Here is a 24519-nt window from a genome sequence, read left to right on the forward strand (position 1 = left end):
TCACTTCAAGATTGCTTTTGAGCGATCTCTTGCCCAGTTGTATTGGGAACAGGAATTTTAAAAGCAGAGATTTCATTGGTTTAGTCATTGACATATAGCCTTCTGTCCAATTCTTAGATTGCATTCATTGCATCAGCCTTGCATTAGAAGTATTAGTCAGGTAATTATAGGTAACAAGGAATTCCAGGTGGATGTGTACTGAGAAATCCATATGACAGTAATGGACAGGTAAAGAAGGAAGAAGATTTCCCGATTTGTCTTAGCTTGGTTTCATGTAGGCTGCAGAAAGAAAGGGAAACAAATTCTTAAGCTCTATCCTTCTTCCCCTTGACACTTAGAAGATTGACAGAATGAATTCACCAACATCAGCTGGCAGTCAGAAGACATGATGAAAATTCCTTAATCTCTCAACACATAAATGAGTTCCACCACAATTTTACTTGGGAAACTGTCAAACATTTTAGATCAGGCCAGATCCAAAATTACTAGGGAATTCCTGAAAGCTTGGCATTCTGACAAATCAGCCACCGACAGGCACATAGAGATAAACTTCACTTACATACCATGTAAAAAAGATAACCAAAAGTCAAGGAAGGAGACCAGCAGCTCAGAGCACATCCTCCCTAGCAACCAACACCCAGATAAGGAAACAGCACCAGATAAACAATCAGGGAAGATATAATACCCTAATCAAGGAACTATCAATGAAGATGCCATAACCCAACCAAGACTGGCAGGATGAACTGCTATATATAAACAACCAGTAAATTTTACTCTTTAAATATCCGGAAGAACTTCCTAGTGGTAGGGAGCTGTTCAAACTGAAGCTGAATAGCCATCTCCAAGAATGCTCTAATTTAGATTCCTGTTCAGTAGTGCTATGCAAAGCAGCCTTTTTGCTTTCTTATGAATTCTTATTTTCCATGGATTGGGATAAGATTTATTTATTTGTGAAACAATGCCTCCTTCTTGTTACCTGTAAAGAAACTGGGCAAATGTTTTTAAAAGTCAGTTCTGGGGAGTGAAATTATATTTTGTTCCCAAAGGCACGTTGTTTGGTTATCCAGTTTAGCCAGGTGTCCTTTAAATATTGCATAGTAAAATATTTAATATTTAAAATTCAAAGAAATAACATGAGAAGTGATATACCAATGGAGTATGATTCAGCTGTGGACATAGTTTCCTGAATCTATTCATCTGAACAACACTGAACTGTCAGTAGCTATGTGCATGATGCTACTAAAGTAGTGGTCTTTGTTAAGGTTCATTAACAGCCAAATTTGAATTCACTACTTGCATTGGCCTCACTTTTCCATAATGATAATCCCAATCATATTAAAAGGCAACTAATACTTCTATTTCTAGTTTTCTTTCTCTCTTGCTTCTATATAATTATTCCACCAGCTTTTGTTTTGATTTTTTCCATTTAATTGCATTGGGTGCAATTATTGGGTGCAAAAATGGAATCAGGTAACTTAATACATGGTTTTCATAAATGGGACTTGAGAAAAATCTGAAGTAGTTATGGACAAACTGGAGACATATAATTTAGGGATCCTGAAGCAGTTGATCTTGAGGCAGTTAAAAGGAGCTAAGATAATGGCGATGGAGGGAGAGAAAAGTATATCTTTGGAAAAAGCAGAAACACATTTGTGGTAGCATGATGAGTTAGCTCTGTGGAGGATGGAAATAAAGCCAAAGACTTATGAAGCTGTAGAGAAAACTGAATTATTGGAGAAACCGTAATTCATTGGATGTCATATAACAGACTATCTTCCAAGAAAAGGAGCGAGAAATGACCAGACTTTGGTAAGATAACGATGATGATAATGATGATAATAATTAGATTTTTATCCTGTCTTTTTTATATTTAGTCAACTCAAGGCAGCGAGTAATACCAAATACTCCTGCCTCCTATTTTCCTCACAGCAACAACCTGTGAGGTAGGTTGGGCTGAGTGAGAGTAACTGGCCCTAAGTCACCTATCAGGCTTTCATGCCTAAGGGAGGACTAGAACTCATGATCTCCCAGTTTCTAGCCCGGCACTTTAAACACTACGTCAGACTGGCTCTCTACAAATGGATCAATATACTTGGGGAAAATAGAATTTTACAAATATCAGTGGAAAAAGTGGCAGAATGCATTCCTGCGGCCACATTAAATTGCAACCCACTAATTCCCGAACCAAAAGAAAAAATTGCTGGTAGAAAATTTGTAGTCCTGACAGCTGTTCTGATCCCTACTTGGCCTCGGTAATGTGCTTAGAAAAATCAATTCAAGAAAAGTTAAAGAAAAGAAGTGCTGAATTCTGCTGGCTTTGTTTCCCCTCCCACCAAACATCATCAGCTCTTGGGCAGTCATTTTCCAATCACTTTCCTTAACATGAGCTGGGGCTGGAGATGAGGTGAGTGTTGACAGACCCATCGATTTAGCCATCTGTGAAAACATAGTACTGTCAAAACATAGTACCAAGAGAGCTGATCTGTGCAGTGGGTCTGGCCTTGGGTTCAGCGCTCTTGCTCTTCACTCCCTCTTGTTCTCACTTTCCTGACACCACCAATTAATTAATGTTCTTAATTTGTAAAGCTGGGCAGGGAAGCCACTGGATTCAATGGATTTTTTTAAATTGGGTGATGAAAGCTTGTACTTAATTTCTCTTCCTTTTTCTGGTTCCATTTGAGTTCTTATTAATGAATAGCTTTCTGAAATAATTTCTGATACTTTTGTGTAATTTCCCCATACTATTTGAACTCCTCTGGTTGTGTCTGTGTCTCATTTTAACAACCCTAGCTTGCAAAAGGTCTTGCAAACTGAAAATAGCCATGGAATTCTGTATAAAATGGCATAAACTCTCCATTCTATTAAAAAAAAATGTCTAGGGTTTGGCTTTAGCAGTCTGCTGTAGCTTAAGGATTTAGAATGTAGGTCTAACAAGTCATAAAACCTACCTGCTATCTTGCAGCAGGATCCCCCTCAAGTAAGAGTCTGCTGCAATCTTGCACCTGCTTGCCTGCAGGTAAACGTTATGGGACACAATGAGACTTGGTGTTGAGTAGTCATGCATAGAGTCATGGTTACACAGTTATTCCCAGAGAGGAATAAGACACGTTTCGGGTAGTTGGTCAGCCACCCTTTTCAGTCTTCACTTGATTAGATTTTTTTAGGAAACCAGCCACAGCTACAATCCCTGTAATTTTAAGTAGCCCTATCCTATTCAGGTTTATTCACCGACACATTCCCTAAGTGTGGTAAAAGATGCTCTGCTAACGTTTTCTTAAAGGCTATGTCATCAGGATGTTACCTCCAGCCCACTACAGAGGCAGCTTAAATTCATCTTTAGGTTAAAGGTAGTATTTTCCTCTCTTTTCCGGAGACAAGGAGACAATCTACAATGCTTCATCAATAATGCTGGGAATGATGCAGCCGCTTGGCTGCTGTAGGCACACCCTCAGATACCTCTGGCTCTAAAAGTATGATTGTTGTGGAATGTCAATTATTTTCCAGCAGTGACTTTGGCATTTTTTTTTTTTTGCTTTTTTGCTATTTTATGTTTTAAGAGCTGTGCAGTTATGGAGATGCTAACTGGAGCTTGAGCACCTCAATGATGCCATGAGCTAAACCGTGAAGGGCCACCCAAGACGGGAAGGTCATGACAGAGAGGTCAGACTAAATGCGATCCCTGGGGAAGGTAATGGCAACCCACCCCAGTATTCTTGCCGTGAAAACTAAATGGATCAGTACAACCAGAGATATGTCGGTATACCATCGGAAGATGAGACCCCCAGGTCGGAAGATGGTCAAAATGCTACTGGGGAGGAACAGAGGATGAGCTCAACTAGCCCCAGTCGTGATGACGCAGCTAGCTCAAAGCCGAAAGGACGGTTAGCGGCCGACGGTGCTGGTGGTGAACGGCGAATCCGATGTTCTAAGGATCAACACACCATCGGAACCTGGAATGTAAGATCTATGAGCCAGGGCAAATTGGATGTAGTTATTGGTGAGATGTCAAGATTAAAGATAGACATTCTGGGCGTCAGTGAACTGAAATGGACTGGAATGGGCCACTTCACATCAAATGACCACCAGATCTACTACTGTGGACAAGAGGACCACAGAAGAAATGGAGTAGCCTTCATAATTAATAGTAAAGTGGCTAAAGCAGTGCTTGGATACAACCCAAAAAATGACAGAATGATCTCAATTCGAATTCAGGGCAAGCCATCTAACATCACAGTGATCCAAATATACGCCCCAACCACAAATGCTGAAGAAGCTGAAGTAGAGCAGTTCTATGAGGATCTGCAGCACCTACTGGACAACACGCCTAAAAGAGATGTTATTTTCATCACAGGAGACTGGAATGCTAAGGTGGGCAGTCAAATGACACCTCGAATTACAGGTAAGTATGGCCTGGGAGAACAAAACGAAGCAGGACATAGGCTGATAGAATTTTGCCAAGACAATTCACTCTGCATAACAAACACTCTCTTCCAACAACCTAAGAGACGGCTTTACACATGGACTTCACCAGATGGACAACACCGAAATCAGATTGATTACATCCTTTGCAGCCAAAGGTGGCGGACATCTGTACAGTCGGTAAAAACTAGGCCTGGAGCTGACTGTAGTTCAGACCATGAACTTCTTCTTGCACAATTTAGGATCAGACTAAAGAGATTAGGGAAGACCCACAGATCAGCTAGATATGAGCTCACGAATATTCCTCAGGAATATGCAGTGGAGGTGAAGAATAGATTTAAGGGACTGGACTTAGTAGATAGGGTCCCGGAAGAACTCTGGACAGAGGTTCGCAGCATTGTTCAGGAGGCGGCAACAAAATACATCCCAAAGAAAGAGAAAACCAAGAAGGCAAAATGGCTGTCTGCTGAGACACTAGAAGTAGCCCAAGAAAGAAGGAAAGCAAAAGGCAACAGCGATAGGGGGAGATATGCCCAATTAAATGCAAAATTCCAGAGGTTAGCCAGAAGAGATAAGGAATTATTTTTAAACAAGCAATGCGCGGAAGTGGAAGAAGACAATAGAATAGGAAGGACAAGAGACCTCTTCCAGAAAATTAGAAACATTGGAGGTAAATTCCAGGCAAAAATGGGTATGATCAAAAACAAAGATGGCAAGGACCTAACAGAAGAAGAAGAGATCAAGAAAAGGTGGCAAGAATATACAGAAGACCTGTATAGGAAGGATAACAATATCGGGGATAGCTTTGACGGTGTGGTCAGTGAGCTAGAGCCAGACATCCTGAAGAGTGAGGTTGAGTGGGCCTTAAGAAGCATTGCTAATAACAAGGCAGCAGGAGACGACGGCATCCCAGCTGAACTGTTCAAAATCTTGCAAGATGATGCTGTCAAGGTAATGCATGCTATATGCCAGCAAATTTGGAAAACACAAGAATGGCCATCAGATTGGAAAAAATCAACTTATATCCCCATACCAAAAAAGGGAAACACTAAAGAATGTTCAAACTATCGAACAGTGGCACTCATTTCACATGCCAGTAAGGTAATGCTCAAGATCCTGCAAGGTAGACTTCAGCAGTTCATGGAGCGAGAATTGCCAGATGTACAGGCTGGGTTTAGAAAAGGCAGAGGAACTAGAGACCAAATTGCCAATATCCGCTGGATAATGGAAAAAGCCAGGGAGTTTCAGAAAAACATCTATTTCTGTTTTATTGACTATTCTAAAGCCTTTGACTGTGTGGACCATAACAAATTGTGGCAAGTTCTTAGTGGTATGGGGATACCAAGTCATCTTGTATGCCTCCTGAAGAATCTGTATAACGACCAAGTAGCAACAGTAAGAACAGACCACAGAACAACGGACTGGTTTAAGATTGGGAAAGGAGTACGGCAGGGCTGTATACTCTCACCCTACCTATTCAACTTGTATGCAGAACACATCATGCGACAAGCTGGTCTTGAGGAATCCAAGGCTGGAGTTAAAATCTCTGGAAGAAACATTAACAATCTCAGATATGCAGATGATACCACTTTGATGGCTGAAAGTGAAGAGGAACTGAGGAGCCTTATGATGAAGGTGAAAGAAGAAAGTGCAAAAGCTGGCTTGCAGCTAAACCTCAAAAAAACCAAGATTATGGCAACCAGCTTGATTGATAACTGGCAAATAGAGGGAGAAAATGTAGAAGCAGTGAAAGACTTTGTATTCCTAGGTGCAAAGATTACTGCAGATGCTGACTGCAGTCAGGAAATCAGAAGACGCTTAATCCTTGGGAGAAGAGCAATGACAAATCTCGATAAAATAGTTAAGAGCAGAGACATCACACTGACAACAAAGGCCCGCATAGTTAAAGCAATGGTGTTCCCTGTAGTAACATATGGCTGCGAGAGCTGGACCATAAGGAAGGCTGAGCGAAGGAAGATCGATGCTTTTGAACTGTGGTGTTGGAGGAAAATTCTGAGAGTGCCTTGGACTGCAAGAAGATCAAACCAGTCCATCCTCCAGGAAATAAAGCCAGACTGCTCACTTGAGGGAATGATATTAAAGGCAAAACTGAAATACTTTGGCCACATAATGAGAAGACAGGACACCCTGGAGAAGATGCTGATGCTAGGGAGAGTGGAAGGCAAAAGGAAGAGGGGCCGACCAAGGGCAAGATGGATGGATGATATTCTAGAGGTGACGGACTCGTCCCTGGGGGAGCTGGGGATGTTGACGACCGACAGGAAGCTCTGGTGTGGGCTGGTCCATGAAGTCACGAAGAGTCGGAAGCGACTAAACGAATAAACAACAACAACAAAGTCCTTGCTTTAATAATTTCTGTATTATAATTAATTTGATTCAAAATCCATTGAAATTCACAAGAACTGAAAAACAATCCATTCCATCTCCTTCAAAAGGATCACTTTCAGTCCAATAAATCCCTAATAAGCAGACAAGAGCTTGTATATGCACATCTGGAGAATCCCCTCTCCATTCTCATTAATTCCCCTCACAGCAATTAAACCTTATGCAGCTTTTTACATTCAGAAAACAATATTAAATGCCATTTGGCAATAATGCAAAGAGGAAAGTTGTGTTTTCAGCTCAGAAATACTTTTTAAAAAATAGTGTGGTGGGGAGGAGACAGCAGAAAATGTACAATCCAGAGACACTTTAATATAGATGGAGGTTACTAACATAACTTGTTTATAAATAGAATTATTTAATCCATAATATAGAAACACAAATATATTGAATGTCTCCACATTTTGTTCAATAGCATAGGATATCATCTTATTTTTATTATATATGGCATTCAAATTAATGTAGTAAGCAAGCAAAATGATTAAAATGCCACATACAATCTAGGTAATCATTCCCTCCAAAGATTTTTTGAAACATTATGTTCAAAATAAACTTATTGTGTGATTCAGAAGGCAAAGCCCATATTTAGAGTTCATAAATTTGTATGCTTACAAGTTGGAAATCGAATTTTTTTCATGGACAATCTACCTGGACATATATTATAAATCTGTACACATAATGAAAATACAGAAATGGTGTTTACTAAATTGGTAGAATTGGAAGGTTTAAAATAATAAAACAATAATGTAGCTCTAAATTTGAGTTGTGAGGAACAATGAAAAATTCATGTTGAAACTGCAGCACAATTGTTCAGTTCTGGGCATACCATTTATCATAATAAATAGGTCATTTTTAATCATGCTTTTTCATTCCTTCTAGCTTGCAAAGTGCAGATTGTATCTTGCCTTACAAAGAAAAAAATAATAAAAGCTAAGGAAAATTTAAATCATGTGGTTGCAGTATGGCCTCAAAAGAAAATGTTTTCTCTGCTGTGGCCCCTCATACACATTCTGCAATAGCTATTAGTTTAGACCTTTTTCTCCCTGAGAAATACATTTGCAATATTGATATGTACATGGTCAATTACCTGCTATTTGCAATCCATGGCTGTTTGCTAACTAATATGGGTTCTCACCTATAAAGTTGTTTGTGGCACAGGGAGGGGTTATTGGTGGGACTGTCTTTCTCCAATCATTTTGGCTTGCCCCACAAGTTCCAGCAGGGAGTACATGATTCAGTTCCTTTCTATGAAATATTATCATCTAATGGGACCTAGGAAGAGTGCCTTCTCTGTTACAGTACTGCCTGTGGAATGACATTCCCCCAAGATTCAGATGATGCCAACCCTGTTGGCCTTCTGTAAGGCCCTGAAAGCTTGTAAGAGTGAAACCTGGGCCATAGTGTCAAATAAGCCCACCCAGAAATGAAAATACTTGAATAGGAATATGCTGTAGTTGGCCTCAATTATTCTGTATTGAGTGTCTGTGTAGTTTGTTTCTGGTTCCTTTGTTGTTATGCTTTTAACAATATGTAAGTGTCCAGAGTTGTTATTGCAAGTTGTGCAGTCATCTAAATCACTCAAATAAATAAATATCATATCACATGGGGCCTTTCTCCATTGCTCAGTTGAAAGAACTATCTAACTGGCCTTGAGCCAACAGAATACTATACTAGTATACACCGCTGAAGTCTATCTTGCCTCCATAGTCTTCATTCTGGCTTGCTGACAAATGGTAGTGTCATGATTTGACGTGTGCAGGTTGTGTTAAGGACAACCATTAGATAACTCTCTGGCTTGGTTGCCAATCACCAATTCGACAATGCTGGGATTGGTGGATGGTTTTGACAGATGGCCTACAGTGATGAGTATAGTCATCTGTCAAAACCGGCTAATTCATGGATCATGCTGGACAGTTGATCAACAGGATGGAGAGGACTGCATGGTCAAGCAGTAAGACTTTACCACTTTACCAGGAAGGCCCCAACACTACTGATCTTTGGTTATCTGGCATGGCTTTTTTCAAGCTATTTGACAGCTCGGATTGGCAGGAAATGAAGCACTATGAATGAAGTGTCCTAGAACTGAGGGGAGGGGGCATGCACAGCACCAGCCAAAGTAATTAATAAGCAACAGGCTCATCCCACTCTCTATGGATCACCTGACTGTACCCTGCCAGCATGAGCAGGGAAGCACAGAAAATTATTCCACCCTGAAGCTATCACAGGCTGCTGTTAGCTTAAGGGGAATACACCCATTTAACACCAGTACAGCTAACCAACATTTAAGCTGCTTGATGCAGTGGCTGAGTTCAAGATGAAGACAATGTCATGCGGACATGGCAGAACAAAGATATTGCCAGGGTATCTCTGTATTATGATAAAATGAAAATTGGGAAAAGCCTGTACAAACATGATTAGCCTCCAAGTGCCTTCTTCTGTTGTCATAGAGTTTCAGTTCATGAAAGCTAATCATAAGCAATATACAGTAAGAAGAAACTTTAATTACAGGTTCCTGGAGTAGGGTCAGCAGCAGCCAAATGCATTTGCATCTCCTTGCAGCCGTTGTTCTGTAGCTCTGTTCTGCTTCATTAGTACAGGATAATCTTTTCAGAAATATGTACCTCAGGTGGGCAGCTGAGGTAGGCATTGATTAGCTAGAAAAAGGGGAAGGATTTATACATCCAATATGATGAAACTTGTATGATCTGTATAATGTATTTGTTGCTAATCATGCTGCAACTGTGCTCTGGCATGGAACTCCTAGGCTGCTGCATCCCAATATGCAGGTCTGTATATTTCTGTGGTAATTAACCTTGACAACTGGAAGTGCATAGGTTCAGCCTAGGTATTATGTGCAATCCTAGCCTCTGCCACTAAAATAAAATTACCTCTTGGCTCATCTATCTGTTGTACATGAAGAAAGACAGATGGTTACTCTGGATCGTTCCATGGCATAACAGATGCTAAAAGTAAAGACTGGAAAACTCTGCCAAATTAATTAGATATCATATGAAACCAGATGGAAAGTCCTGCATGTTCTTGTGTTTCTACAGTGCTTTTAAAACATCAGGGTTATCTTTGTTGATTGCTTGCTCAGCAGCTCTTTCATTGTTCAAGCTGTTCTGGAGGTATTCAAGCCAATGAGAGAATTGCCAGATGCTGAGTGGTGAAGAAGCAAGAGGACAAACAAATCCAGTAATAATCAGATTATAAAGAAAACCAAAAAGATTCCTTTATGACCTGTAGTAAGCTAGACATGAGTTGGAAATAAACTTATTCATGGCTTTAGACATCATGTTTCACACAGTAATGACTGTATATAGTCATTGGTATACAGTATGTATCATGAGTACTCCTGGGAACTCTAGTCTGGGACATCCAAAGAGCTATTTTAAATAAGTTGTGTGCCCAAGGGCCCTGTTTAATGTTAATCCAGTACTGTGATTCTCTTATGTGCATGTCAGTATATTTAAAGAATAGTAGGTCTGTCCTCTGATCTACCTGCAAGGCTTATGTACAGGATCTCTGCGTGGCTATGCGTTGTTCCTAACTCATGCTTTATCATCCTCCTTCCCTATTTCTAGTCACTGCTACTGAAATATATACTTGTTGATTTAGATAGCCAGGAAAGAATTCCTCACAGCAATGTAACTGTTTACCATCAGGACAGCATTTTCCAGGATTTTCTTGCTACACATTTGGGTGCAATGTACTCTTCTCCCTATTGTCCCACAGACCACTCTTGCACAACTCAGTTCTGTCACTGTAATAGATATTAATTTAATATTCCTTTGAACCCATTAAGGCATATTAAAGCTAGATAATTATGCATGACTGCTCAAGAGAATTCAGAAGATGAGCTCATTGCAATTTATTTCTAAATAAACATGCATATCTTTTTTATTGTTGCTCAGTGTTTCTTTGCTGAACTGGTTTTTTGGGGGGGGTTAATTAACATGATTAAATGTACTCCCCTTTTCAAAATTAATTTCATACTTCATCTGCACTGCTTCTCTGAGATCCCTGTCATAGTTACATTTGTGAGTTGGCACCAAAGAGAGGCCTCATCTATATGACCACTTGCCTCAGCGCAAGTACCAGTCACTGACCATTTCTTGAAGACTGCACATCATCATCTTCTACCCACACTCATTCCATCCAAGAAGGCACCCTCTGCAAGCCTTTTTCTGTGATGTCAGAAGTCGTGTTCCCTGACTTTTGCCAGCTCAGGTGTTGTCCAGTTCATGTGCTGTGCTTCATTTCAAACTGTTCCAGTACAAATGGCTATTGTGCACTGTAGCAGGAAGATCCCATCCCTTTTGGTCACTGATTGCTGCCCTTCATGGCCATTTTTTAATAGGTTCCTCAGATGACTGGTGAAAAGCTGGCCTTTTTTGTATAAGCACGCTGATGAAACAGTGAAATGGAGTTGTCTTTTTTTTTAACAAATTCATTGATGGAACCATGAAATAATAGACCTTATTTTCCTAACCAGGTAAAACTGACAAGAGTTCTGTCACTTTCCCTTTCAGTGCAAGTGACCAAAAAAATGATTAAACTGTGGTGGTTTTTTTTAGTTCTTCTTTTCCTTATCCTGTAAATGTGGTCCAGAAACAACAGTTATTGATGGTAAATACCAAAAAATTCCCTTCCATGAATGACTTTGCCCCTGTGACTCCTACGCCATAGAGGATGTTCAGCATGTCCTGTTGCACTGTAATTTCTATTTGAACCTGTGTGATGTATTAATCCAGTTCCTTATAAAGGAATTTCCAGGGACAGATGACCACTGGTATGTCTTCTATCTTCTAGCAGATAATAAGTCCACTACTACCCATAACGTAGCCAAATTTTGCCTCACTGCTACAAGAGTGCGGCAACAAATACAGTCCAATAAAACTGCATTCCTTTGATACCTTTAAAATATTCTCCACTCCACTCCTCTTCCCTTCCTTTTCTCCTCTCTTATTCTTTTAACTTCTTTTAACTGCCATTTTTATGATGTATGTAGAATTTTACCCATATATGTGTATACTGTATGTATGCACATTTGGTCAAAGACCACAATAAAGTCTACCATACCAACATCAGGCCACTCCCCTGGCTCAAGTGGAGGAAAGGATTGAAATCTGGAAAGAAGTTTCTGAAGTGAACTTCATTTCCAGATTGTTTACACAGCAGACAAGCTGCTTAATACTCACTGCAGAAAAACTCAGATAGCGAAAGGGATAGTTCCCATATAAATGTTATTTTATTAGAAAAAAAATTACAATATGAAAATTTCCTTGCAATGTTGTCATTATTACTATGTTGCTTTCTAATTCCTGCAGTTTATCTCAGCTATTGCTTACTACTCTGTCTTATCTATATCCACCACTTTTCTATGGTTCTGTAGTTAGAAGATTTCCATGCACCCATGCTATGTTTCCTACCTTCCATGCTTTTCCTGTGGGAAACTTATGTTTAGCCTTCTTAATCCAGTCCTTTTTAGCCTCATTTTCAGGCCTAATCCTGGCCTCTCTATGTCTCAGTCTCCACAGTGACTGGCATGGCTTTCTGTAGTTGGCTGGATTTGAGGATGATTGCTGAGGTATGAAGAAATGGAGATCTGACTCTGGGAATGAGGAGTGAATGATTCAGCCATTCAGAGAAAAGATTATTCAGTCCTGAGAAAGAGGAAAGTGTGAGAAAGAAACTCAAAATGATCCCACCTTGATTTTGTTTAATATAAGGAAGGACAGAGAGAAAGTTGGACAGGCTTTCAAGATTCTGTTATTCTACCCTATTACAATAAAGAGCATTCCTGGAACCCAACCATGGCTTTTTGCTGACATTGCCTACCTATGTAGGGCTGACATGAGGTCACTGTAGACAGTACAATGGCTGCTGCTCTGGGCCCTTAACCTGTCCTTGCTGTCCCTGGCCTGCCTTCAGTTTTCCATACCTTGGGCCTTTCAAATGTGCCAGCCCTCTAGGCCCCTTCAAATGCCAGTGCCTGGGCCATTTGCCCACCCTCCAGACCACTCAGGGCTTGCCAGCACCTGGGCTACTCACAAGGGCTTGGCTGATGTCTTGCTCTCTGCTGCCAACACTGCCCCCTTCTCACCACCAAGGCTTACCTTCTGTGTCCACCACTGTCTGGTATTTGATCTTATTCTGGTCTTACCCTGCTCAGATGTTGTTAGTCTTCTTTCTTCTGTTTTCTTTTCTGACACTGCCACACATAGCATGGCCCCTTTAAAAGGGCTGGCTCATCTAATTCTAAATGGTGGGGACCTTGAGAGACAGGAGGAGGAAGGACATGGATGTTCCAACTGCCTTGCCTGCCTTCCACAATACCCACCAAAAACATCCCCCTCTTTCTTGTAGCAAAGTGCATCAAATGAATTATTTTCTTTGTCCCAGCTTCCCTACCATCATTTTATTGCAAGTGGCTGTCTGGATACTTCTCTAATTAGCTGTCAAGCTCATTAGAAATTCAAACGTGTATATTCCTCTTCTGTTGTTGCTGACTTTTGTAGCTTCCCTGTTTGGTACTTAAATCAAGCTATTTAAGCCATGCCAACCATTATGTACTCTTAAGGGCTGAATCCTGCTTGCTTACTGTTCAGATGGCTAATGACACCCATCTGATGGGTGGGTGCTTAAAAGAAAGCTTTCTTTTTAGCTTTCCCACTCTACATATTAGCATTGTGCTATGATGACTGAATGTATTAAAGCCACTCTTCACTTTTCATTTGCCCCATTCCTTTCTTCTTCCCTATAGTGTTTTGAAAGGCATTTTCTCATTAACACCCACTTCATATGAAATACTGTATGGTTGCTAAGCAACACTTTGTAGTCTTACAATATTGCATAAGGTTTTTTCTTTTTTTAATTTGAGTAAATAAAGCTCAAAGAGCATTTTTCTTGCAATTCCATTCTTCCTAGAACTGAACCAAACAGAGAGGTAATTGGTTTTAGAAGATTCTTCTTTGCTCCAATGCCCTTCAGAAATCAAACTATACCAACTAGGTAGGAATTCTGAAGATTTCTGGAGGGTACCAGGATACTTATCATCTCCTCACTCAGGGAGACAGGATTAGCTTGTGAAGTAACCTGTCAATCATTCCACTTGGGAGGGGAAATGAACTTGTGCTAAAAAGTGAGTGACAAGAACACACTACCTGCATGAAAGAATTAGAGAAATAAAAAAAGTCCAAGAAAAAACATTGTTCATACAGGCTAATTAGATTAAAAGATTTCTGGGCAAAAGAAGCCATTTCTTACTCCAGTTCTGACCCTGGTGTCCAGGGACACCATGTTACTGGACCTCAGAGGCAGTAACACTATAAAGCAAGATGCACTTCACTCTTCTATTCCATCTAACATCCATCTATACTCCATCAGAAAATGAAAGTCAATTTTTTACTCCTTTTTATAGATATTAATGGCATGAGAAGTATCTAACTAGGTTATGAATCTTTATTCGTATCTGCCAAAGAAACCACATTCTTGTTATAGAACACTCTACCAAGAACTGAATGAAAATATGGATTTCTGTGCAGGCATTGCATGGAATCAGCTTGTATAGTTTTCTGTCAAGCCTACTATTTAAAACACTTGATGCCTTGCAGTTTCAATAGGAGTAACTATAGGATTGATGAGCAAGATTTATTTGGTGAGCACGACAAAAGAATTATGGGGACATGTTAAGTGAATATTTTCTTTTTACTATGATCCTTCAGATAAAGTTTCAGTGAAGAAAGTGCTTGAAATTTAAAAATATATAATAAGAACCTCAAGTTTTGTAATTCCTTAAACTACCTAGGTAATATTTATTGTCATAGGCAGTTGTGTTTCCCAATATATATCTTAAACAAATAGTCCATAAAAAGCTCAATATCACACATATTTGGTAAAACAATCCAATCAAAATCCTGCCAAAACACAAACACATTAATATCTAAGAGTTTGGTATGTACTTAAATCTTGCCCACTCAAACCTAAAGAACTTTATTATTTTATTATTTTATTACTTCATTTGTTTATTTATTTGACTGTATTTATAACCTGCTCCAATCTTAGCAGAATTTGGATGACAGACAACAAATTGCAACAATGAAAATTTTAACAAAAGAAATTAAAACAACTATAAATCAAAGTCTGGTGGGCACCTGTGGTCAATTAGGGTTGAAAACACACTGGCATAATATTGATTTTACTTGCTTATGAAATGCCACGCTTGGGACACATGTACCTCTGGAGAAAGAGTGGAAAAGGCCTGCCCCCTAGTCTATACCACATGAAAATCTTGAGGAAGGGGGCTCTCAGCAGAGTCCCCAGCATTGTCTAATATATTTCACTGCAGCACAGTAGAGGGCTTTGAAAGTGATAACCAGCACTTTCAACTGGGCCCAGAAACCTACTGGTAACCAATGCAATGACATCAAAATTGGCATTATTCTATACTGGCTGGATAGTCCTATCAACCATCAAACCATCTTGTTTTCTACCAGCTGAAGCTTCTAAGTTGTTTCCAAAGGCAGCTCCACATAGACTACGTTAAACTCATCCAGCCAAATGGTGATTAAATTGTAAATTACTATGACCAGAGCATCATATTGCACTGTAATTTGGTCAGATTACTGTATTTCCATTTTCTACGATACAATTACGAAAACGGAAAATTAATTCTACTGAATAATCTGACCGGTTGTATCTTCTTTTTTATTGTCGTGTCATTTTCAAGTCATACCTAGGACAACTGAGACATCAAAGCAAGTATTTGCAGATTTCCCCAATTTTAAAACTATATCCTCTTATATTTGTAAGGACCACTTATTACTTATTACCAGGTGTTACTTTGACTTGTTTCCTGCCCCAAGCAAAATTCACTGGTTCCTTAATGAGCCAGAAACAAAGTTATTTAAGCAAAGACAGAGACTATTGCAAAACTATGACAGAGTGTTCAGATGTGAATGATAGTGGGAATTGTATTTAGCCATAAAGTACTTGTAGGACTTGCATTATTTCCTTTTGCTACTACAGCCATATGGTCCCCAGCCTGACATCTGTGGGTGCCTGTGTATACCCAGACATTTTTTCTTGGGGCCTGCCTGACTCTGTGACTTTATATATATTTTATTTTTATTTTTTTAAAAAGGTACCTACCATGCTAAAAAGCTCTAGGCCCAAATGGCTATATAAGTTTTCTTAGGAAATAAAAATGAGAGGCTGCAACTCAGTGTCTTGTTTGGAAGCATGCCCATCTGTCAGTAGGTATAATATGAAGATATTCACATCTGAGTTTATTGCAAAAAAGTTGCAAATGCAAGATTATCATTATATAATACAATCATCTATGAATGGACTAGCCAGGAACGGATATTAAGTGAGAGAAGAATGTGCTTGGAACATATTAAGCATCCTTCCTGAACCTGGTGCCCTTTAGCTAACTTGGAATGCTGCTTCTATGATCTCCTGCTAGTATGGGAATAAGCTCTGAAGTACAAAGAGTGCAATCAGACTGAAGATTATGACTCTAACTATGTTACCTACTTGGCATGTACTTTAAAGGATTTATACCCTGAACTTTTCTCCAATTCCAAGGCCACTTCTAAAAAAAAGTAAATAATAATGAAAATGGATGAAAAACAAGCAAGCACCAAGATAAAGTAAGTAGAAAGCAGATTGCAAAGCCAAAGAGATAGAAAGCAGCATAACACTTTTAATAGGATAAAGTAGATCTGATTCTTAGATTAGGAAATACAGTAATTAAGAAAGAAAAAAAAGGTAAGTTGTTTTTTTTTCCAGTTGTAATGTTGCAAAGAATCGTGCTAATGGCTACTGAATTTGTAGACCGGCAAATAAAAGCAGGTGATGGTCCCTGGTTCTTTGCACTGTTGGCTGGGTAGGCAGAGGAATATAAGGTTTTATTTACTAAAAACAACACAGAGTTTTAAATATTATGGCTCAGGCTGTCTTTTCTTGCTTGAGATATACCTGGATAAATGACAGCAACAACAAAATGACTTCCTCCTAAGTCTTAGTTTATTGATCAAACACAGGATATTTGATTTGTAACCAAGAGGCCACCACCTTGCAGAAAATAAGAAAATGCAAAACAGTGGAATAATCAATGGGACTGCAATTGACAAGCCACAGGACTTGGCAATGTATTTAGTCCTCAAAGAGGAAGGTCCATATGTGTTTCCTGAATCTTATTATAATTTGTGTATTTTCAAGATATAAAAAATGATGAAATATATTTATATAAATCCCTAGGAAGGAATAATGGGTAATACTGAAAGTGAATTCCAGCAAACAAATTTACCCCCCAGGGACAATCAAATGACTGAAGTTCAAATCATTAGAAACACCCTTCCTTACCTAAGATGCTGGGTTCATTTGGCTGATCAATTCAGTACAGGGGAAATGTTATTTCCCTCAATATTCTGCAAAGGAAACTGTTGGTAGGGAGAATGGGAAAAGAGGAACACAGTAGCTGTGCACTGAAGTTGTATAATATATGTAATGTGTACTACCAATTTGAGGTGGCGTATCTATCACACCATGTTTCTCTGCCAGAAGCAGCTAAGATTTAGGGCAGGTGCTTCCAGATGAGGTTTTTATTATGTAATTATCTCTAATTTTTTCGTTTGGAATTGCCTACTAATCCATTTGCCTATTTCTTAGCCAAGAAAATTCATGTAGGAGATGAAATAGCTGTGCAAGTATTAAAAACTGCTCATTTGGAAGCCCACTATGGTGCATACTGAATCCAATGAAGGGAGAGGGAAATCCTCTTCTTTAAAATTTTTCCCACCATGTGGTTTTAGGCAGGGCATTCCCATCAGCAAAGAAGAATACTGTTTAGCACAGTGTTTCTCAACCTTGGCAACTTTAAGTTGTGTGGACTTCAACTCCCAGAATTCCCCAGCATGGCTAGCTGGGGAATTCTGGGAGTTGAAGTCCACACATCTTAAAATTGCCAAGGTTGAGAAACACTGGTTTAGCACTTTAAACTTATTCCAGTTAAGTGTTTCAATAAGTATTTTTTTTATTTTTTTTTCCTTCCACAGCCAGAACTACAATTGTCATTCTTCAGGCAGACCCTAATATGTCAGCACCAGTATGATTCCCTGACACAAATCTGCTCAACATATTCACACTTTACATTTGTTCTTATACACTCAATGGCTTTATCTGTGATCATCACTTAAAAATATAGTATGTTAAGTTGTCCTAAAATGATTCACAACAGGCGTGGAGATACCATGCGACAGCATTCTGCACTGTCTTTCCACTGTATATCTTATTTCTATTTTGAGGGCTCCATGATCCTAACCCTCCTGCTCACAGCTGCCACAACTTCCTAGAGTCATTCACTAGTTACACAAAGACACTGGAGCTATCATGGGTAATGATACTGGGGAAAGGGAAGAAGGAAAGCTCAGTCGCCTTGTGTGAGATGGAAGACCATATAAATGTGAGCAATAAATAAACAAGCAGTGCAAAATGACAAGAAGAAGTGGGATATAAGCTAATAAACAGATTTGAATCAGTGGGGTCATCAGTATCTTCTGGAGGATGCTAATATACCCGATGAACACCCCCTTTCATGGCTTTCCATTTACAAACATGTGAAGCTTGCATAATAGAAAGAAAAATGCAGACTTTAGGATCACTCAATTTCCAAGACTGCCTCTGAGGTATGAACAGCATTTTTTTTTAGTGGGAAAAATGATGGGTGGCTACAGCCCAGTGGTATGTTTAGAAATTGTTCCCAGAAAATATTAGGTAAGCAAAGATAGGAAGGAGGATCCCCTAAGGATGTGGGATTTAGAGGAGGTAGTAGCTAGCAATTATAAATTACTATGTTCTCCATGGCAGACATTTTGAGAATACATAAGCCTCACCTAGCAACATTCTGCAGAAGCACCCATAACATAGTCTCAGTATTCTAAATCTGGACACCAGCCTCAAAATGTTGCAGACCCCTGAGTTAAGGATAGGTATATGAATGTAGTTCAAGATTTAAAGTGAAAAACTCCAGATCCTGCTGTGACGATCAGAAATAAGATGACTGGTAAGACAATAACTATAACCCAATTAGTATTTATTTAATTATTAGAGCATTAATAGGCCACCCACTTCCATTCTGAAACTCTAGGCATCTGCAACATTTAAAATTAAAATTCAATAGAGCTGTGACAGCCTGCATTCAGTATAGCCTGGTGATCTGTGATTATGCAACCACATATCCTGAGGCAATATCTTTGTGCACAGGCACTGCAAAAGTCATTGCAAATGAGCTGCTGAAACTGTTCAACAGAGTGGATAAACCCAATGGAGTTCTAACAGATCAGGCTGTAAACTTCAATTCTGTATTGCTGAAGCATTTACATGCAACTGGGGGATATCTGGCATCAGAGAAACCAAATCTAACTTTGAAGACCATTTTTAAAAAAGTATGCACAACATGACCAAAGCATTAGCTGTTTTCCCCTATACTCTTTGCATATAGAGAAGTGCCACAGCCTTCCATAGGATTCAGCCCTTTTGAACTGCTGTATGGGAGAAAGCCCCGGGGTGCTAGAATTGGTGAAGGAAAGCTGGACCAATGAATTTTCAGGTCCAAAGAGCTTAGCTGATAAAAAGTGAGATGTTACAATTCCTCACTGACATGATACAAGAAAACATGAAGCTAGCCCAGGACACACATGAGTACTGGTATGATATAACTTTCTAGAACTGGGAGATGGTGTTGCTTCTGTAGTGTAGTCAGAAATGTACCTGCAAACTAGGTGGCAAGAGAGGAATATCTAAATTGTGACAAAATTGGATTCTTGGCTAAAGCATCCCCTAAGAAAATGTTCAAACCCACTACCTTAACTCTCCAGAATAGTTCCCAGCAGAAGGTGGGAAAGGTACCCCACAGAAAGATACCACAGGGTATATGAGAGACTGCATCACCCATATCTTTCTGCTGACTTTTCATGTGTCCACACAAACACCTAAACACACATTTTGTGCTGAGTAAGTAATAAGAGGTGCTGAGATTAGGAATTAGTTTGATTCCCATAGGAGGAAGAGGCATCAGACTCTTAAAAAACAACAGGGAGAAGTCTGAGGAAAACTGAGAAGGAGAAGATGTAATGAATGGCTGGCATAACCTAAGAAGGATCTAGCCAGTGGTGACTGTTGAAAATATATTGTTTCAGTAAAGAGTGATGTTGGCTTGTAGACCTAAATTGAAGAGGGTGAAGTTATACTGCTGAAGTGTTTTTTTAGTTTGAGAGCAAATCTGGAAAAGATTGGTGAAGATATTTGTTGGGTGAGATCCAGAAGAACACTCACTGAAAACCAGAAGAGGAGGAGGTGTTGTGGGACTTTTTCTACTCAATACAGTGGATGGATGAGACATTCTACCAGCCAGAAGTAAGGGGAGAAGCCTATGCCAGACAGAAAAAAGATGCTGCCAGTATGTCCAAAATTAGAGATAAGTAGGTTCTAACCATGTTAGTTCAATACATACATACATGTTAGTTCAATATTATATATATTATATATTATTAATACATATATATTATTAGTACATATATGTTCAATATTATAGCTTAAAAACATAGGCAGTTAGAGCAAACAGCCTGCAATCTTGACTACAGGAAAATAATCTGCTGCTGTGCCTTTCTAATAAAATGATCTATTTGGACTTCTGACACATGTTATATTAATTGTGTCAGCCCTATAAGGTAAACCAGACCAAGAAAACAATAGACTCAAGCCCTTCCAGACTGATCATTGCCTTGGTAGCAGCTCTTCCTCCTGTCCTTCAAGGCCGTCCCTTATTTCCTCTACAAATTGTTGATGTAATTTCTTTTTATTATTGTTATTATTAGAGTTGTTCTGCTGTTTTTGGTTTTAATTCATTGTTAGCCACCCAGAGGCACAGTTGTGAGACTGGCGGCCAAATAAATGGTTTAAAGAAATAATAAGTTTGTTTTCCATTAACTCTGTACATTGCTGTAGGCAGATGCCCAGCTCAGAGATGGAAATGCTCAGAGCTGCAAAGAAAAGCAAAGGATACCAGCATCATTCTACTCAAGGACCATGCTGTGCTCATAAGGACCAAAACAGGTTAACAGATCCACACATAGCAAGCCCAGCAGGTATTCTGCCTATAATTAAGCAGCCTGCCAGGGTGAAAACCTTCAAGAAGTTGATGAAATGCAACTCTTAGCATCCATTTCCACTGACTGTGCCAGCTCAAGTTGCTGGAAGTTGTTGGTATTTATACTTTACATACTTTGTTGTACATATTTATACTTTACATTGAACAATAAACAATAATAAAGTTTATTGCTAATATCTGTTTAAGTCCTTTCTTCTATGATTGTTTTTATTGATCTCATAACTTTTTCTTTACTGTAGAAACCATCTTCTAAATGTCTGAATTTGCTTTGCAGTGTAATGTGTACTATCTAAGGGAGCCATTCTTGCTTAAATTTGGGTAGACTTCTATTACGGAAATATAGTATCCAATTAGCTTATTGCAGCACATTCTCCAGTTTTGGTCTCCCAATCTGATATTGTTGGCAAAGTTCCTGCTTTCCACTCTTATGCCAAAGTTGTTCTTGCAGCTGTCAGCATATATCCTAGTAAATTGGGTTATTTTTCATTTATATTTTCTTTTCTAATTCACAGATTACAGTATATCTAACACAAATATTTATGATTTTAGTTCAAATTTTTGTTTTTAGATTTTCTGAATATTTTGATATACTTTTAAGTTTTTTTATATAATCACCACATATGATAAAATGTTCCTTCTTTGTTACAGTGTGTTCCAACATTTATCTTCATATGATTTGTCTATCTTTGTAATTATTGACAGAGTTATGTACCATCTGTAAAACATTTTGTACCAATTTTTCCTTAAATTATAACTTGGAATAAATTTTATTGATTTCTTTCCATAATTCTTGTTGTACTAGGATTATTTCTTTGAAGTTTTGCATCCACTTTATCATACAATTTTTTTATTTGTTCCATTTCAATGTCATATTTCAATAACAATTTATATATACATTATTATATAAATATGATATATATATGTGATATATATATGTGTGTGATTATATAAATATGATATATACTGTATGTGAGTTGCTGGGAGTTGGGTGGCACATAAATTTAATAAATTATTATTATTATATAAGTAACTGATTTGGGTTTTGTACAAGTGTTTCAAATTCCTTCATCTTTCTCAAAGTCCCTCCAACTTTCTTGAAATCACTTTTTATTCTTCCAGCAATTTGTAAATACATCAACCATGGCTTGGCCATAGACAAGGCTAGCTAGGATTCTGTGGCTGTAGCCCAAAACCTTTAGAAGATGCCAAATTGGGGAAGGCTGCTTTAGTATAACCTCGCATAGCTTGTGAATTACACAGTCAAACTAGCCCATCATCCAAATGAAACAAGCAGTCTGCAAGGGCTCTGCGGACTTATTTTTGCTGCCTAGTTCAGATGGCAAACCTAACAGAGTTTTGGAGCACTTGGCAAGGCAGTCATTACATGTAACGGATGCTGTATTTGGTATGGCAGACCTGCCCTGAAGCATCTGTATCACTGATCTAGGCAACCCAGCTCTTGTTCAGTGTGTGTTACATCATAGCTGCCAATTGTGAGGGCAGAACTTTGCCAAGAGAAGAACAGCTTGTTAAGCTGTTTAAAGCCATTTCACTTTTGCCACTTCCCACTCATTTCACATTTTCAACCTTGGATTCATTATAACTTTATATCTCAAATTAAATTCAGAAAGGTTAAAGGGATTGATTAAGGTGATGATGATGTATTAAGGTTTTGGAAGAAGGAATCCGATGGCATAACCTTTGAGGTTTTCAAATAATTGTGTGGTTGGCAACGCAGGATCCTGTCACAAAAATGTCAGCAAAACACATGGCTTCCCTTGGCTATTTGTTTGCTTGATTGAAATGTGATAATGAACAATGGCTGGTTATAAAATAGAAAGAGCCAGAAATCAATCTCAGTTGACATTAAGCCTCTGTCAGAGGATCCAGCAATGGATGGTCAAAAGGCACACTTTACTGAAAAAGAAAAGGAGTAACCCTGAGCTAGCTGAATGCCAAACCTTCAACTAATTAGTGGTAATGAGGTTGGAGAGCTGTATCTAAGCTGAGAAAAGATTAAGGCTGGGTTGGGAATGGAGTAGTAGCATAGAAACACCCAAATGAATGAAATACAGGAATTCCAAAGTCTCATCCTATGCGTTCTTCTGTGCATATTTCCCATTGCTATACTTACAATGGGCAAAGCTTATTAATCTCTGTATAACACTGAGATAAAAGGAGCCTGTGTGTATTCTTCATTATGGTTCTGCATGTGAAATGTCCGAAGAACTTCAGCACACAGAACTTGCATACAGAGGCACTGCAGGCTATATAATCTTAGCTCTACTCTATGATCTTCCTCCAAACTTCCAATGTTATACACTACCAGCCCCATTATCCATACCTCTGTCATGGTCAATAACAATGCTGGATATGTTCTCCAGCATATCTGGAGAGCATTAGATTCAGGGCTGTTATGATCAGACACAACTTTATGTACAGCATTAATTTAAAAATAAAAATACTACACTTAATTTTTTAAAAAGCTTGCTGACTCTAATGGTGAACCCTGCAACTAGACATCCCAAAGGCTTTAATTTAGCTATGTCATAAACACTATTAGTACTCTGAAAGATCTTGAACTTTTCTTCAGTTGCTGTAGAATGTAGAATGACTTTGGGGATGAGTAAGGAAAGAACACACTTTTAAAGGGACACTTTCAGAAAAGATTGCATATCATTATCAGCTTTTGGAAGGCAAGGTCAAGAAACAGGCACAACTGGGATTCTAGGAATGCTCTTTATTGTTGTAGAGTAGGATAACTGAATCTTGTTTGTTTGGAAGGTTTGTTTTGTGCATCAGTACTGTCCTAATTTTCAACTGCCTAGAGACCAAAGAATGCAGTAGAAATGTTTTTTTTTTTAAGAATCATAAGCAGTTGCACTTATCTGGTATAGTGGCCTAAGGTGTTGGACAAATGGTAGGGAGGCCCAGGTTCTAGATCACCCTCAGCATAGAAGCTGAGCTGCTCTAAGGATATTTGCTGTGGGAGGAAATAGAAGATGGGAACAGTATGCACACTGCCTGAAAGAAGGGTGGGCTATAAATCTATAAATGCTTTCCTTAAAAATCTTTTTATATATGTAATATATATCCACTCAGACAGATTTCAGCAAGGAAATGTTGACCTATTGTGGATGATTGCAATAAATGCCTGTCTAGCAAGTCAGCTGGATATTTCATTTTTATATTTTCTGGATTTTTTCCCTGCTGTTTTTGTTGTTTGGTTGTTGCTAGCGCTGCTAAGTTCTTTTCCCTTCCCTCCTATGATCTGAAATAATATCAGTTGACTGTCCTGACAGTCCTTCTAAATGAGGGCAGAGGCAGCTAGCAAGCACAGCTGCTGAAAGGAATGGTGAGGTTACTGAACCCAACTGCTGAATGCATCAACAGACTTGGCCAACAAAGGGAACTTATTTTTAAACCAGAGAACACCTTATGGAATATATTTCTATGCTGTTAACTCCAATCTCAATTAATTCCCATTTGACAAATGAACAGCAGTTTATAACAAAATCCAG

Source organism: Candoia aspera, chromosome 5 (genome assembly GCF_035149785.1).
Source record: "Candoia aspera isolate rCanAsp1 chromosome 5, rCanAsp1.hap2, whole genome shotgun sequence".
NCBI lineage: Eukaryota > Metazoa > Chordata > Lepidosauria > Squamata > Boidae > Candoia > Candoia aspera.